Below are 17,739 nucleotides of genomic sequence, written 5' to 3' on the forward strand. Positions count from 1 at the left end.
ACTGCTCTGAACCTATTCCTCCTCCTCCTACTCAGCTCAGCAGCGCTGATGTTGGTGGTAGCATAAACGAGCGGGGAGGACGGGTGGTTTGCAGGGATTCTCATGAAATTGGGGTTCATGAATGGTTTGTTGCACTATTTTAATTTTAAATTATTTAATGATTTTTTGCACTAATTTGCCAGACAACACAATCCCACATTAAACAAGTTGCTTTTTGCCTTCTTCACCTTACTGAGGAAAGGCTATAAAATCACTTGAAAAATCAACTTTTTATTGATCTTCTCATTGAAAAGTGCCGGCGACAAAATTGGGCGAAAAGTTCACCGCCCGGAGATCGCGAGTTGGCGCGAGCGAATGAACACCGCGAAAAAAGATTCGGGGGTGCATTGGGGTTAAATGATCATTTTGTCATTCGGTTTAATTAAAAAATAATTATGTTTTCGTAAATATCGCTACTTTGATGCGATGTAATTCATTTTTACAGTAAATTAGGCATTGTTACATCAAATTTGACCTTTCAAATGCACTAGAATGGCCAAATTTTAAAACATCAATGTTTGCCAATTTGACCGTTTTACCCCAATTCCCTTGTAGAACAAAAGAAAAGTTCATCCGCGGTCTGTCAGCAGCGCGCTGTTTTGTTTGCTGGATCAACATTTGGAAATGTCGAACGTTGAAGGAAATCGCTCAAAAAATGGAAATTAACCGATTTCAAATGTTATGGCCGCAAATGAAAGGTAAGGGTGGCTATTTTTTTGATTCCGATCTGTAAAACTAGTTCTGGTGAGGTTCTGGGCACTGCGGCAATCGATTTAACAGGCGGGTTGCTTCCGGTTGCATTTGATTTGAAGAGAAGGTTTTTCAATCCACCAGGGGCTTATTCGGGGGCAACAGTTTCGGTAATCCGGAACTTCCGGTAAGTTTCATATTTGCAGTGTTTAGCATGAAAAACAAACTTAGACCAATCTTTCAAGTGTGCGCTCTTTTTGAGGAGGGTGCGCAAACCGAAGAAGAGCGCAACTCGGGGGAGCGTTATTTCGGGGTTTGTGCGCAAATCGAAGGAGCGTTATTGCAGGGGTTTGGCGTAAAATAGGATTTTGTTATTAAATTTTATTTTGCAATTAAACGAAACATTTATATAAGGGGTCATCCACAAAACACTGATAATGAGCCATCCTCAAATCTGGGTATCCAAGAACTCCCGGATGTCATGGCCTAGATAGCTACCTGATCAACGGAGGTCTCGACGGAGGTCTATGTGGGTGAATTAACCATCGGTATAGCTTCAGATAGCTTTAGTGAACCACGATGGATACCCTTCGCCATGTTGGATTATTATGGGTCCTCCAGGAACTCCCGGGAGTTATGACCTGATGATTTACCTGACTTCCGAGAGTTCCTGGGAAACCCATAAAAATCCAGCATGGTGCAAAGTGTCCATCATGGTCCACTGAAGCTTCTTGAAGCGATACCGATGGTTGATATACCCATATAGTTTCGCGTTGATCAGGTAGATCATCAGGTCATCACTTCCTGGAATTCTTGGATGATCGATAACAACGTACCCCAACGTATCCATCGTTGTTCACTGAAGCTACCTGAAGCCACACCGATGATCAATTCACCCATATAGACAATAGGGTCCTAAAGCCCTGAGTCAATTGTTATGTTAAACGGTTAAAACCCATTTTTGATCATTTTTTTTCATTTAAATGCAAAAAATAGGACAGGACAACATTTTTTTGATGAATCAACTAAGTTCCGCTTAGAACGAGCTGTGATTTTTTTTTTAAATTGATTTAAAATCGATTTTAAATCCTTCTCGGTCGTACAAAGTGTCATTGTACTCAGAAAAATAAGCTTTATCGTTGTGAACAATAAGATCACAAATGTAAGCTTCATCTTTGGACCCAATTGAAACATCACTAGCGTGCACAGGGTGGGGCAACATGGGGAAACTGCCCCACCATCCTCAGAAATTTGTTCAAATTTGGTCAGGGGGTGTCCACAAATGACGTATTTTTCAAAACGTCCATATTATTGCCCCACCTTCCTCAAAGAGCTGGGAACGCTAGTGTGAAACATATCAAACGAAATATTTGAAACCAAACCTGTACAACAACAAACAAACAGAAAAATGAGGCGTTAATTTGGATTCAACAAAGTATTTAATTCATTTCGTTATTGCAAATCGACTTTTGATTGTATTTTCAGATTTGTATGAAACCTTGTCCATTGATGTTTTTTATGGCCAAAATAGTTATTGTGCACTATTGCCTCATATTCTTCATACAAAATGGTGTCTGTCTATACACAAGTCCTGTGAATGTTTTCGCAAAATTTTCTGAATACCAACCATTGGCAAAGTTTTAAGTTATGATCAGGTTTGAATTAAAAACTTTTTTTAGTCTACAAAAGATTATAGTTACAATGGTTAATACACCCTTATAGACCCCGTTGATTAGGTAGATCATCAGCATGGCTTTCTACCTAAGGTACTCGCGAGTGTGTAGTAGTGCGGCTGTCAAAATCGTTATCTCTGACTCTCTCACTCCACTGCCACTGACATTGTTTATGTTTTGCTTTTCCTGGCACGGTCCATTGTTCGTTTGTTATTGTTTTGGTTTTAGTGGCACGGAGTCATGCACTCACACTAATGCAAAGCAAGATCGTGAGTACCTATGATATACAGCCTTGGATCATCAGTTCCTGGAGGACCCATAATAATCCATCGTGGTTCGCTGAAGCAACCTGAAGCTATACCGATGGTTAATTCACCCATATAGACCTCCGTTGATCTGGTTGATATCCAGATCATAACTTCAAGGAGTTCTTAGAAGACTTATAACAATCCAACGTACCCCAGTGTATCCATCGTTGTTCACTGAAGCTACACTAAAACCCCGATGGTTTGACACCAACTGTTGTCAGACGAACGGGGTCGCTTTTTAGTTTGACACCCCTTTTACACGGAGTTCACGCACACTACCAAACGTGTGTTTTGATAGTGTGCGTGAGCGCCGTGTAAAAAGTGCCAGTTCGTCACTTTTTAGTTTGACTTTGACCAACCAACGGGGTACAAACTAAAAAAGTGTCAAACGAAAAAGTGACCAACCATCGGGGGTTGAGTGTATACCGATGGTTAATTCACCCATATAGACCTCCGTCGAGACCTCCGTTGATCAGGTAGCTATCTAGGCCATGACATCCGGGAGTTCTTGGATACCCAGATTTGAGGATGGCTCATTATCAGTGTTTTGTGGATGACCCCTTATGTAAATGTTTCGTTTAATTGCAAAATAAAATTTAATAACAAAATCCTATTTTACGCCAAACCCCTGCAATAACGCTCCTTCGATTTGCGCACAAACCCCGAAATAACGCTCCCCCGAGTTGCGCTCTTCTTCGGTTTGCGCACCCTCCTCAAAAAGAGCGCACACTTGAAAGATTGGTCTAAGTTTGTTTTTCATGCTAAACACTGCAAATATGAAACTTACCGGAAGTTCCGGATTACCGAAACTGTTGCCCCGAATAAGCCCCTGGTGGATTGAAAACCTTCTCTTCAAATCAAATGCAACCGGAAGCAACCCGCCTGTTAAATCGATTGCCGCAGTGCCCAGAACCTCACCAGAACTAGTTTTACAGATCGGAATCAAAAATAGCCACCCTTACCTTTCATTTGCGGCCATAACATTTGAAATCGGTTAATTTCCATTTTTGAGCGATTTCCTTCAACGTTCGACATTTCCAAATGTTGATCCAGCAAACAAAACAGCGCGCTGCTGACAGACCGCGGATGAACTTTGCTTTTGTTCTACAAGGGAATTGGGGTAAAACGGTCAAATTGGCAAACATTGATGTTTTAAAATTTGGCCATTCTAGTGCGTTTGAAAGGTCAAATTTGATGTAACAATGCCTAATTTACTGTAAAATGAATTACATCGCATCAAAGTAGCGATATTTACGAAAACATAATTATTTTTAATTAAACCGAATGACAAAATGATCATTTAACCCCAATGCACCCCCGAATCTTTTTTCGCGGTGTTCATTCGCTCGCGCCAACTCGCGATCTCCGGGCGGTGAACTTTTCGCCCAATTTTGTCGCCGGCACTTTTCAATGAGAAGATTAATACATAGACCTCATAGACCTACCTTCATGTGTACATATCGACTACATATCGAGAATCACCAGCTGAGCAAATGTCTGTGTGTTTGGCTGTAGGTAGACATGTGTATGTGTACCGAATCAATGTCACTGGAATATCTCGTCACTGACTGAACCGATTTGGACCGTTTTGGCCTCGTTCGATTCGTCTTGGGGTCCCATAAGGCCCTATTGAAATTCATAAGATTAAGTAAAAAGTACATCAAAAGTTATGCTTAAACAACTGCTGCATGTAAATTTCGAAATTTGCAAAAAAGGTGGTTTTTGCATGAAAACCTGCCATATTATAAATCTTTAGAAAGGTTCTGAAATGACCATTCTTGTGGATTATGAATTTTCAAGATCTGACTTACCTATCAAAAATTACAAGCAGTTTAAAAAATGGTCTGAGCTTACATAACCTCAAATGATCGGGTCTGATCGCCACGAAAAAGCCGTGTAGAGGGGTGCCATTTTCCTCAAAGGCGATGTCTGTGTAATCTTGACAAAAAGTCTGTAGGTAGTCTGTTTTTTTTACTCATCACTTATTTTTATTAGGACCTTCAGGTGCTGCGATCACGTTAGGGGAAATCCATAAACCATTTGGATGCTTTAGGGGGTAGGAATCACTCTATAAAAGAGAGGAAGGCACCAACCACCTAAAGGTGGATCAAGTAACGTTTTTTTTTTATCAAAACACCTTGCGTCTCCATAACAGTTTCAATATGATGGAAACACATGGCAGTTTGATGATAAAATATTATGGCCAGTAGGGACACCCCTTAACTAGAGATCCTAAATAGGCAGACTGGTCTAAGCTGGCTAAATCGATCTGGCAACGTATGTTTTGAGCTTGGCAACACTGATAAGTTCTGCTGGGCGTAAAGGCAAATGCTCGTTTGGATACGTCAAACTCGTGTCTGTTTGGGTTCGACAAATTCACTTCGACCAGTCTCCCTATTAAGAATCTCTACCCTTAACTCCGTTACATAGTCTAAATAAGATAAAAAACTTATCTTTGCCAATTTTGAATCAAATCAGTTAAGGCTTACGGGTGAGCGTTGAAGTTAGTAGGGGAGAGTGGGGAGACTTGATCCCCGGGGACACTTGATCCCAAGCCTGTATCTCGTCAGCATGTGGGTAAAACAATTAGCTTTGTTCTAGAAAGTTGTGCGAAATTGACTCATTGTGGAAAACAAAGAAAAAAAATTTAAAAATGTTTAGATTGAGTTACAAACATTTTTCTAAAAAGTGCTGCAAAAATATTCCAAGAGATCTTTTTTCTTTGTTTTGATAAGTATAGAAAGCACTCAAAAATTGTTCAAAAACATATTTCTTATGCATGAATTGTTTGATAAACATATCAACTCCAAAACCCTTACGCATTTGACGTTAAATTTATCGTCATACTATTTTTACAATCAGTTGTTTAAAAAAGTGCGTTTAGGGAGACTTGATCCCTGCATTTTTACATTCACTGGAATCAACCTCAAGATTAAATAATTGGGCTGGGTTTTCGTACATTGTTTCCTTTGGTATAGTTGCACATAACTTACTGCAGTTTGAACCATTTTTCAAAAGTTTTGGAAACAAAAATTACCAGCTTTTGTAAACATGCTCAATTTTGGTTTAAAAAAGAAAATTTTAAGTTTTTAAATATTTTGCATGCTGATCTTGTTATATTTTTAACACAAACGTAGACAAAATGTGAAATTGCTGTAACTTATAAAAAAATCAAAGTTTGGATGAATATGAAACATTTTGCTTAAGATTTTTTTTCAAAGTGTTGAAAGGGGGATCAAACTACCCCCAGCATTTTGAAAATGCCGGTTTAAAATATTTTTTAAAAACGCTTGGCATAATTCAAAGAGTGTATCTGATGAAATACCCTTATCAGCGAAACATAGTTGAATGTTTAAGCTTTCAATTCATGCAAAAAGATCATAGTTTTGTGAGAAATTGACAGAGTTATGTGCGATACAAAAAAAGGGGATCAAGTCTCCCCACTCTCCCCTATGGGAAAAATAGCGAAAAATCCCTAAACAAGCTTCAATAGGATAAAATTGAACATTAGTAAATTTCACTGCTAATGTTTTTTATGTTTTTTTGAACAATCCGATAATTCTTCAAAAATGTCTTAAAAATCTGAAAAAGGTGCAAAAAAGCATGGTTGGGCTCGTTCACGAATATTTTAATTTTTTTAATAATTTTTATAAAATTTTGATGTAGGTACAGGTACAACTATTTTTTTCAAGGCATTTGTTAAAAAAAATCGTCAAGACTTAGGTCAATTTTTAGAAACTAATAATTGCAAAACAACTGGACAGGTGTATAATGCATTTTAACATTCCACTTCTCAGCCCCATAACAAAGTTGGAACGGCAACTTAAACTCGCTGGTTCTCTGGCATAACTTAACCAATCGGAGCATTTTTTGTGAATTGTAAGGATGTCTAGATGATCATAGAACTTTGCAGAGCTCGATTTGATCATATCTTTAGTGATAGTTGGCAAGCAAAAATGCCTTCCACTTAACCGTGGAGCAATGGTAGCTCGAGGAGGACTGATATAGTTGAATCCAAGAATCGGACAAAGAATAAAATTGAATGCAAGTTGAATATCAGAACTCAAATAAGATTGCATACAAGATTACAAGCGCAGTTGAAATTGAATCTAAAAATATGTACCTCGCTAAAAATAGGCGACTGATAAAATTCATCCAATAAGAAATGAGAAGAATTGAAAGCTATCCCATTAGAAATGAGAACACACGAAAAAAATTGCTGGATTTGTCGGATCTCAAATTATTTTTTCTTAAAAGTCAAACTAATCACCTTTCATTTGCATCCAAGACAGCTAAAATCGGTAGAAAAAGGCACGGAGTAATGATTTAAAAAAAATGGTTTTGCGAAAATCTACGAAAATTGGGTACTAAAACCCTACGTCAATTTTTATGTACAATGGTAAAAAACACGATTAAAAACCATTTCTGATCACTTTTTTCCATTTTAATGCTAACATTTTTTTTTACAAGACAACATTCTTTCGATGGATCAACTATGGTCCCCTTGGAACGAGCTGTCAAGTAGGAGTTTTTCTGTCAAGAAGGACCGCGAGGTTAATGTTTCAAAATTGATTTAAAAATCCATTTTAAACACTTTGTGGTCGTACAAACAATAATATCAGAAATCTAAGCTTCATTTTAGGACCCAATTGCCGTTTTTGGGACCACCCTAGCATCTAGCATGGTGCAGTAGGGTGTAATATCAAAATCGATTTTCCAGCACAGCACTTTTTATGTTCCTTTTGGGGTCCTAAACAACTCCCCAAAGTTTGGGACCGATTGGTTTAGTCCTCACTTTGCGCAAAGCGATTCATTTTTCCATATAAATTTTTATGGGGAAAACTATTTTTTAGGATTTTGATATTTAACAATTCGACGTTTCATGCCATATCAAAACCGGACTCATATTCGGATGCTCTGGAAGGTGCTCTACAACTTTGCCCAAGAGAGTATGGTGCTAACTTGCTCCTGAAAGAAGATATAGAGCCCTCAAAACTCGTCTAAAACGTGATTTTCGAGCAAAAAACACGTTTTAGACGAGTTTTGAACACGCTGTATCTTTTTTTAGGGGCAAGCTAGCACCATACTCCCTTCAGGAAAGTTGTAGAGCACATTCCAGAGCATCCGAAAATGAGTTCGGTTTGGATATAGCATGAAACGTGGATTTAATAAATATCAAATTCCAAAAAAAATGTTTTCTCCATACAAATTTATATGGAAAATTGAATCGCTTTGCGCAAAGTGAGGACTTAATCAATCGGTCCCAAACTTTGGGGAGATGTTTAGGACCCTAAAAGGAACTGAAAAAGTGCTGTGCTCACTAAATTTGGACAACTTTATTTTTTTCCATACAACCATATTACACCCTAATGGTGCAGGTCAATATTTTGAGCCCGATCGGAGAACTGTTTTTCGGTTTAGGCTGTATTCGGAACCACAAATAAAATGTTCAAATTCCATGGCACGGTTTTGAAACCCGCAACATGTCATTTGAACACTTTGTTCGTGTTTCTAAATATCATAAACGCTGGTTCACGATTTTGTGAACTGAGTTTCCTCCGTGTGAGTGACTCTTCATTAGAATTTCAATTTCAATTCAATTTTGTTGATCGGGTAATCGAAGGAATCTTGCCCAAACAGAGATAACATATGAAAGCAAAAAGTTAAATAAAGAATAATAGATAGTAACAAGGACTTTACTAGGAAATTCATAATTGATTTGAAAGATCATATCCGTTATTAAACTAAGTTTACTAAGAAGTGACTAAACAAGTAGTCCGAGTAGCGAACAGCATACTTCTCCATACACACTTTGGAGAAAAACTCCATACACATTTTGGAGAAAAATCATTCGTTCCTATCTAAATATTTTTGAAAAATTCAAAGTACATGTGTTTCTGGGGACCCCAAACTTCATGCTCCCCCTCGAGTTGAAACTGCGCTGAAATTTTGTTGGTCGGTGATATCTAAGATGATCGCTAAATAATTAATTTCATTAACTTATTCAAATTCTGCCAGCCTTAAAACAACTTTAAAAAAAATACAAATTAAAATCGGATAGGCATAAAATTAAAAAAGGGCCACAAACTGAGCCCTGAGGAACTCCAACTTTAATTACGGAAATTAAGCTATACATCAAGTTCAATCAATTCAATTTACAGTACAATTTATTTTTGTTTAAAGTGTTAATTAGATTAAAAGGTATAATAACCAAAAGATTACGTTGCCATTTGGATTGAGTTCAATTCTAGTAACGCGTTTTGAAAGCAAGTGAAAAGGGTCAATCAATTGAATCCAACATCTTTAATGGCTAGCGAAGACTTTGCCTCGCTTCACTCTATAGGGAGCATAAATAAATTTGAAAAAAAATGTTATAAAATTATCTCATGGATCACAGCCAGCACAACCTTCAAATATATAATTTAGAACCACTGGATCCATTCCGTCGAAGAACTTTTCACAGTAGTATTCGTTACTTTGTAAAATGTTCGACAGTAGTCAACCATCGTGATCGCCTAGACGTTAAGTTGGTTGATGCGCGCTCAAAAATGTTCAAAAGTCCGGTCGTTTGTTGCCCGCGACATTTTTGCCTTAATTCAGACGTTAATCTTGTTCGCCACTAATTCACACCGCTATCAGCAGGTTCCTCGGCTCATAATCTCTCGGTGGTGATAACAGCTTGATAACACAACGTGGTGGTGACTTCTGGAGAAACCTCACCACAAACATCTCAAACGGAGCTAACGAACGGAGCGTTAACCTTGAGGACGTTTCTTCGCGCATGCAGAAAGCTAAATTCGGTGACTTATCCAAAGCTTGATGTAATATCCGTGATAGCATGCGAATAATTTAGACAGACAGTTGATAGCTTAATTTTACCGTACACACCGTGAAACGGGCAGTCAATTTATTTTCAAATTCAAAATTTGTTTTAGCACGCATAGCTTATGGTTTTGCAGTTAGTTTGTGCATCATTCAATAACTCGAATAAATACTACTAACACAGACTTAAACCCTAGAATTATACTTGTTCATACTACGGCAACCAAGCCATAAATGATGACAATGACGCTCAATGATGATGACCTGGTAATGAATCACATTAGGTAGGGGAGAGTGGGGAGACTTGATCCCTTTTTTTGTATCGCACATAACTCTGTCAATTTCTCACAAAACTATGATCTTTTTGCATGAATTGAAAGCTTAAACATTCAACTATGTTTGGCTGATAATGGTATTTCATCAGATAAACTCTTCGAATCATGCCAAGTGTTTAAAAAAAATATTTTAAACCGGCATTTTAGAAATGTTGGGGGTAATTTAATCCCCCTTTCAACATTTTGAAGAAATCTTAAGCTAAATGTTCCTTATTATTTCAAACTTTTAATTTTCTATAAGTTACACAATTTTAAATTAAACCTCTGCGTTTGTGTTCCAAATTGAACAAGTTTAGCATGTAAAATATTTAAAAACTTAAAATTTTCTTTTTTAGACCAAAACTGAGCATGTTTACAAAAGCTGGTAATTTTTGTTTACAAAACTTTTGAAAAACGGTTCAAACTGCAGTAAGTTATGTGCAACTATACTAAAGGAAACAATGTTCGAAACCCCAGCCCAATTATTTAATCTTGAGGCTGATTCCAGTGAATGTAAAAATGCAGGGATCAAGTCTCCCTAAACGCACTTTTTTAAACAATTGATTGTAAAAATAGTATGAGGATAATTTTAACGTCAAATGCGTAAGGGTTTTGGAGTTGATATGTTTATCAAACAATTCATGCATAAAAAATATTTTTTTGAATAATTTTTGAGTGTTTTCTATACTTATCAAAACAAAGAAAAAAGATCTCTTGGAAGTTTTTTGCAGCACTTCTTAGAAAAATGTGTGTAACTCAATCTAAACTTTTTTTTAATATTTTTCTTTGTTTTCTACAATGAGTTTTAGTCAATTTCACACATCTTTCTAGAACAAAGCTAAATGTTTTACCCACATGCTGACGAGATACAGGCTAGGGATCAAGTCTCCCCACTCTCCCCTACTGAATAAATGGAAGTGTCCCTCATTTAAAGATTGGCAGCAGATAATGCCACCAATGACAATGTAAACATTTTTTTGTCATTTATATTTTCAATGTAAGATTGTATCAATTCATATAATTTCTAAATGTTAATATATATGAGTATACAATAGGGTGCCCAGAATATGGGATTTTTTTTCAAAACCTCGCTCCACAAGCTGAATATTTTTCCTTGACCTATTTTAGGACTCTGGGCCAAATATGAGCAAAATCGGTCATCATTTACCCATTGATACTCGGAGGTGAAGTTTGTATGGGAAAATCGAAAAAATGTATGGAAAACCCAAGATTCTTACGGTTTGGTCTGCATGGGGCGCTACTTCCATCCAAATATTTCCAAAAGTGAGATTCTTATTGAAAATTTAATGCTCTACAACTTTGTAGAACACACCAAAGCTGTAAAACTCGATCCTGAAAAGTTATTAGCGCTTTAAAAAAGTCATTTTTGTATGAAAAACATTTTTTTCGCCAACTTTAGGCTCGGGTATCAATGGGTTAATCTCATCCAATTTCGCTCAAAATTTACACAGATGCTTAAAATAATCCAAAAAACCCTTTTTCGCTTGTGGAGCAGGGGGTCATTTTTTCTGGGCACCCTAGTATACAATCAATTACTTTACCATCGCTGCGGTGAACTTTATGTAGTAGACCTGGCCGCTTTCACGTTTGTGATGTTTCAATGCATTCTAATGCAATTACGCACTACAAATGTTGATGAATGACAAGAAAAAGGGTAGGCACCAGACGTGCATCGGCACTCAATAGCACTTGACAGTTTTTCTAGGGCCATGGCATGGAAAAGGCACCAAATCAATTTGTTTTGTGCCTAAAGTATGTTTTTTGCAATGCACTATGAGGTTCTGAACGACCGAAACCTTTATCTTCACTTATTCCCTAGTTTTAGTGATGAAGTGCTATTTGAGTGCTTAATAGCACATTTAGCACTTGAAATTTTGTGATATTAAAATCACTATTAATTTTTTGCTAATCCAAATTGCATAGTGAACAACGATTATTAAAAGCATCGAACTAAAGCTTTTTTAGATGCACAGTGAGCAAAGATTCACTCTGCCGGTTTACGAAGGCAATCATCTCAAAATGTGGTGAAGTGATATTGAGTGCCGATGCACGTCTGGTAGGCACCCCTTCGAAAGATTGGCTGCGCTAGGATTTGATTAAATTAGATTAGAAACTTTGTACTTTTAACATGAGTTTAAGCATTTAACTTATTAGAACAGACCTGCAAGAAAAGCGGAAGGAAAAGAAAAGATTATTCGGCTGCAACGATGCCCCTCTCTCCCCACGGAAATGGTTGAATAATCACACAAAGAAGGCTGCCTCGATCAGTGGACATCAGTGCCAATCAGCCATCCAGTAATTTCATGCAATATGTACAAGGCGCGAACCGTACAAATTCTCCGGCTCTATCTAAATATTTTCGAAAAATTTATACATTTGGGTAAAAAAAGAACAACTTTAACAACTAATCCTTACTTAAAACTAAAAAGGTGGTGTTTTGCGACGATGTGGTCGGTGCCTCGTTGTCGCTTGCTGCCGAATTTTTACAAACTCATCTCGTTTTGGGCAGCTTCGATTCTTGGTCGAATGGTCGCCACCGCAATTGAAGCATTTGGCTTCGATGTTCTCGCTGATTGTCTTGCAAGCTTGAGTTTTGTGCTCACCTCCGCAGGTTGCACAACGACTTTTGATGAAACAATTCCTTCCACCATGTCCAAACTGCAAGCAGTTCGAACATTGCGTCACGTCACGGTGCACTGGACGATAACGTTCCCAAGTCACGAAGATGTTGGAAATTGCCCGAACTGCCTTCAGCTCAGACGGCGTTGTCGATCCTTTCTCGAAATGAACCAGGTACAGTTGATCACGATACTTGATGTCCTTGTTGTGTCTCGACATCTTAAAGACTTCGATCACGTTCAACTTAAGAGTTTTGAGCTCTTCTTTCAGCACACTCACATCCATGTCGTACAGGCCTCGGAGGACCTGTTTCATGGGGCGTTTACCTGTATCGTCATGGCTGTAGTATTCAATCTTTGTGTTGTTCAGGAAATCCCGAACGTAGTTGTAATCCTTTCTGGTAGGTAGCAGAATTTTGAGCCCATCAGCACACAAGCGAATGGAAGCTCGTAAAGCACCAGATTTGATAAATCCGGTCAACCACTTTCGCACCGAATCCGATGACGATGTTTTCACAAAAATGGGTGGCAACTTTTCCCGTCGTTCAAATTCTTCATTCTCGCTCACGTCCACAGGGAGGGTAGCGAACTGGGTTCCAGACGAATTTTGAGCGTCCTTGCTCAAACTGCCTGGCTTTGCAGGTAGCGCTTCGGCATTCTGCAGCTTCTTCAAATCTGCCGATCCTGCTGGTGAGGACCGCCTCTTTTTCTTGCCCTGAGGCATTTTTTGCACTTTTTAGCACTTTTCAGGAGCTAATATCGAGGAGTACCTCACTGATTTGTGGTCCACAAGGGAATGGTGGGGACTTCGGATAATCAAGTCTGGACTGTATAAACAAAGTATGCTCGAGACGCCATGCAAATCAGAATGTCATGCATGCTTATACACTCAACCCCCGGTGGTTGGTCACTTTTGCGTTTGACACTTTTTTGGTTTGACAAAGTCAAACTAAAAAGTGACGAACTGTCACTTTTTACTCGGGAATCACATTTACTATAAAATCTAACGTTATAAGGCTAGTACGCAGATTGGAAGGAAAGGGGTCAAGAAACAGCTTTACGAACAGCAGAACAAAGGAGAGGGAGCGATTTCTTGGGGCTTTTCATCACCCTCTCTGGCTTGCTTTCGCTGCCGCTGCTGCCCATTTGAAATTTTTCTTGACCGATTCCTTCCGAAGTGCATACACCGCTATAGTATATAACGTTATAGAGTTATCTACGTGCGCATGTATTGCGTGTACGTACACGAAAAAGATTGAGGTTAAATTTTGTACCCGCCAGCAAAACAAATGGGGTGTTAGTGTGCGTGAGCTCGGGCTTAGATAACTCTATAGTAGTTATAGAGCGCATAGAGTTATCTAAGCCCAATCTCACGCACACTAGCTCACCATTTGTTTTTGCTGGCGGGTACAAATTTTAACCTAAAAATCCTTCGTGTACGTACACGCAATACATGCGCACGTAGATAACTCTATTCCGGAGCATCCGAATATGAAATCCGGTTTTATTATAGCGTGAAACTTGGATTTTTAAAATATTAAAATTCAAAAAAATGATTTTTCCCATACAAATTTGTATGGAAAATTGAATCGCTTTGCGCAAAGTGAGGACTAAACCAATCGTTCCCAAACTTTGGGGAGTTGTTAAGGACCCCAAAAGGAATAGTTCCTTTTGGGGTCCTTAACGCTGTACTGGAAAATCGATTTTGATATTAGGGGTCGTGCATAAACCACGTGGCCTTTTTTTGGAGAAATTTTGACCCCCCCTCCCCCCTCATGGTTTTTCGTGGTTTCACGCAAACCCCCTATATGGCCACGTGGCTTTTTCCTCCCAGGTGAAAAATCTTTAAAAAAACAAAATAAGTATAGATTTCAAAAATGTTTATCCACAAATGATGTACCGTCAGTGGTGGTGACTTTGGTCAAAAACGATATGACTGTTGTTATTTTAATACAATAAAAACATTTCAAATTATATCGAAATAAATTTTGTTGGGGAATGCTCCTGAATTTACCAACATTTTCCCAGAATATGGCTAGTATAATCACACCGTTCATAAATTCCAATCGTTTTAAAATTAACTCAAACTCACCCTTTAGAGAGGGTGACATTGGGTCAAACAGAAAACAACACCATTAAAACCAATTTAATAATATATAAAAAAAACTGAAATTCACTTAAAAGTGTGAAAAAAGTATGATATCACAAAGTTTAAGGTAAATAATAACAGTATAACAATTTATTGAAATGGTATAGAAAGTAAAAAATACTCTCAACAAAACAAGCAACTTAGTAAAACATATGTATTCAAAATTATGGAATTGCAGTGCAATTAATTGCATCCAGAATAAATGTGCTTTAAGAATTAAAGCTATTTTGATATATAAACAGCATTCATGATTTAATTTGCGCTTTAATGCGATTTGCGATTTTTTAATGCGCTTTAAAATATTTTCTTAAAATCGAAATTAATTAAATAGAAAAGTTTTGTTTCAGGAAAAAAATAATTTCATTTTATTTTAAGGAAAATATCTAGTTATGACAGCTCCTAGTTAATATTTATTTTATTCCAAACATTCATAAAAATCCAAACTAAAGCAACTTTTCTTTTTAATTAAGCATGATTGATTCCAATGATTCAGTGTGTCCAAAAAAGTCGAGCTGTTTAATTTTTTTCTCCATACAAGAATCAGAGACAGGGACAAACATTCAATATTACGACCTTTTGAAATGTTAGTATTACTTTTTTTGAAAATATTGATTTCGAAAAGATCGGAAAATTTCACGAAAGTTTTATTCATAAACATTGAAAATCGCACCATTAGTTGCTGAGATATCGACAGAAGAAAATTATGGGTTGTTTGAGTAGTAAACATCCATTTTTCTGTTTTAAAATCTTTGCATGGCAATATCTTAGCAACAAGGCAACAAAGAATTTTCTCAGCATTTCAAAAATATTTTTAAATTAATAACTGCAACTAATTTTAAAAAAGTTACCTAAAAATAGCTATAACTTGAAAACGGTGCACTTTATGAAAATTTTACTAATGTACTTTTAGATTGCAAATTCGATTTTACATCGAAAAATAAAATTGAAATTAAGTTGCGGTCAATACTTCGATTTTTTTTTAATCAGTATTGATTCAAAAATTCATAACTCGAACAACGATTTTTTGCCCGTTCTGAAAATTTCTGAAATGTTGGCAAAATTTAAAAAAAATAAAAATAGTGTTTTTTTTTGCAAATCGTGTTTTAGAGACAAAAAGTTAAATTAAAAATCAGCAAAGTAAATTACCATTTACCATTTTTTTCAGTGTAGTCCTTATCCATACCTACAACTTTGCCGAAGACACCAAATCGATCAAAAATTTCTTAAAAAAGATACAGATTTTTTTAATTTTCATTGCTGCCAAATTTGTATGGAAAACTATATGGACAAACTAATGATGCAAAATGGCTTGGGCACCAAAAAAGGTTTCAGACGGATTAAAAAAAAAATCAAAAAATTAAAATTTAAGAATAAAGACCGATTTTGTATAGAATTGCTCGAAAATCGATTTCGTGTCTTTGGAAAATTGGTAGACAACGCACTAAAAATCATTCTTTTAGTCATGGACATCCAAATTGTTTAAGTCTTACTCTTACTTTAAATTGATTTTGCTATCGACTACGTGTTTTGATAAATTTAAAAAAGATTAAGCTAAAATTTATTTATTATTTTACATTTTTTTCAGTTGTTTAAATAGGCAATTATCTACGATTTAAGATTTTTGATCCAACTTTTGGTTGGAGATATTACCTCAAAATAAATACAAAAAAAATAAGTTAATTTTTCAATCTTTTCAATATCTTTGAAATTATTAACACTGGGACGCCCAACGCATGTCCCACGGATGCCAAAGCCTCCCTAAAACGTTGGAACGGTAACTTCAACTCACAGGTTTTCGGGCTTGTCTCCGCGGATTTTCGGGCGATTTTTTTTTACTAGAGCAAACAAAAGTTGGAACGACGTTTTGATCGCATAAATTACAGATTTGATCATATCGAGTTCTGCAAAGTTTAAGGATCATCTAGACATCCTTATAATTCACTCAAAAAAATGGCCCGAGAACCAGCGAGTTGAAAGTACCGTTCCATCTTTTTTTAATGAATTTTATTTATGTTGATCTTGACGGCATTGTATTGAAATTTATTTCACAAATTGATATTGGCATTTGAAAATTAAGTGACTCTTTAAAACTTAAATTATTTTAATGTGTCTATATATTTGAGTGGTTTTATCTCAAATATGAAGTTGAGGGTATAGTATATTTTCTCAGCTTAAAGAAAAACTAATATTTTAGGAAAGGGCACCTTTGGCCCCTATTTTTTTATCTTCAAATTAATTGAGAAACAAAAACAATGTTTGCTTGAAGCTCGTTTTTTCTCTAAAATCTAAAATGTTTGCCCATGTTTCTCTTTGGCTCAATAGATGGTCCCTATTAACATAAAAAAATACCTACAACTTTGACGATGGATAGTAAACGTGTATTTTATGAAATGTTATGTAATATAACAATCCGAATAGTGTAACCCATGAAAAAAGGAATATATTTTATATCAAAATATTCATCAAATTTTTTGGTGAATCTTAAAGTATGTATCGTTCGTTTTTTCGTTACTGGTTGTTTTTTAATGTTAGACGTTTCACTTGCAAATGAGGTAGTGAAACTGAAATTTTGCGCGATAATCCTGAAATTGGGGTTTTTAGTTTCTTTGAACTTAAAAAAATATTGCATGAGAGAGGAGATACAAGATATCTTGAGTTTGTTTTAAGTTTCAAAAGGAAATCTTTCGATTAAGATTCTTCGATCACTTATAGGACCAGCTACGGTAATTAGCTAAGATCTGAGTTTTTCATTTTTTTTCGCAGAGAATCATTTTTAGACACTTCATTTATAATACATATTTAGTTTTTTGCCTTGTTACGAAAATCTTATAAAATTGTCAGCAATATTTATTTTTTAAGTTGTTCCAAAATAGAACTATCGAAGACTACATCTACTTTCAATGCAAATTTGCAAGCACATTTTTAGCTACTTGATACCATCAACAAAAAAATGAAATTGTGTTTGCATTTTGGTACGCATTTTGATATTAACTTTGGATATTGTCTCTTTATTTTTTAACAGCTTTTAAACTTTTGCAAAACGTAGTTACATGAGTATTAAAAAGTGTACATTCAATTACAGGCTCAAAGTATTGATATATACAT

The sequence above is a fragment of the Culex quinquefasciatus genome, chromosome 1, assembly GCF_015732765.1.
Source record: "Culex quinquefasciatus strain JHB chromosome 1, VPISU_Cqui_1.0_pri_paternal, whole genome shotgun sequence".
NCBI lineage: Eukaryota > Metazoa > Arthropoda > Insecta > Diptera > Culicidae > Culex > Culex quinquefasciatus.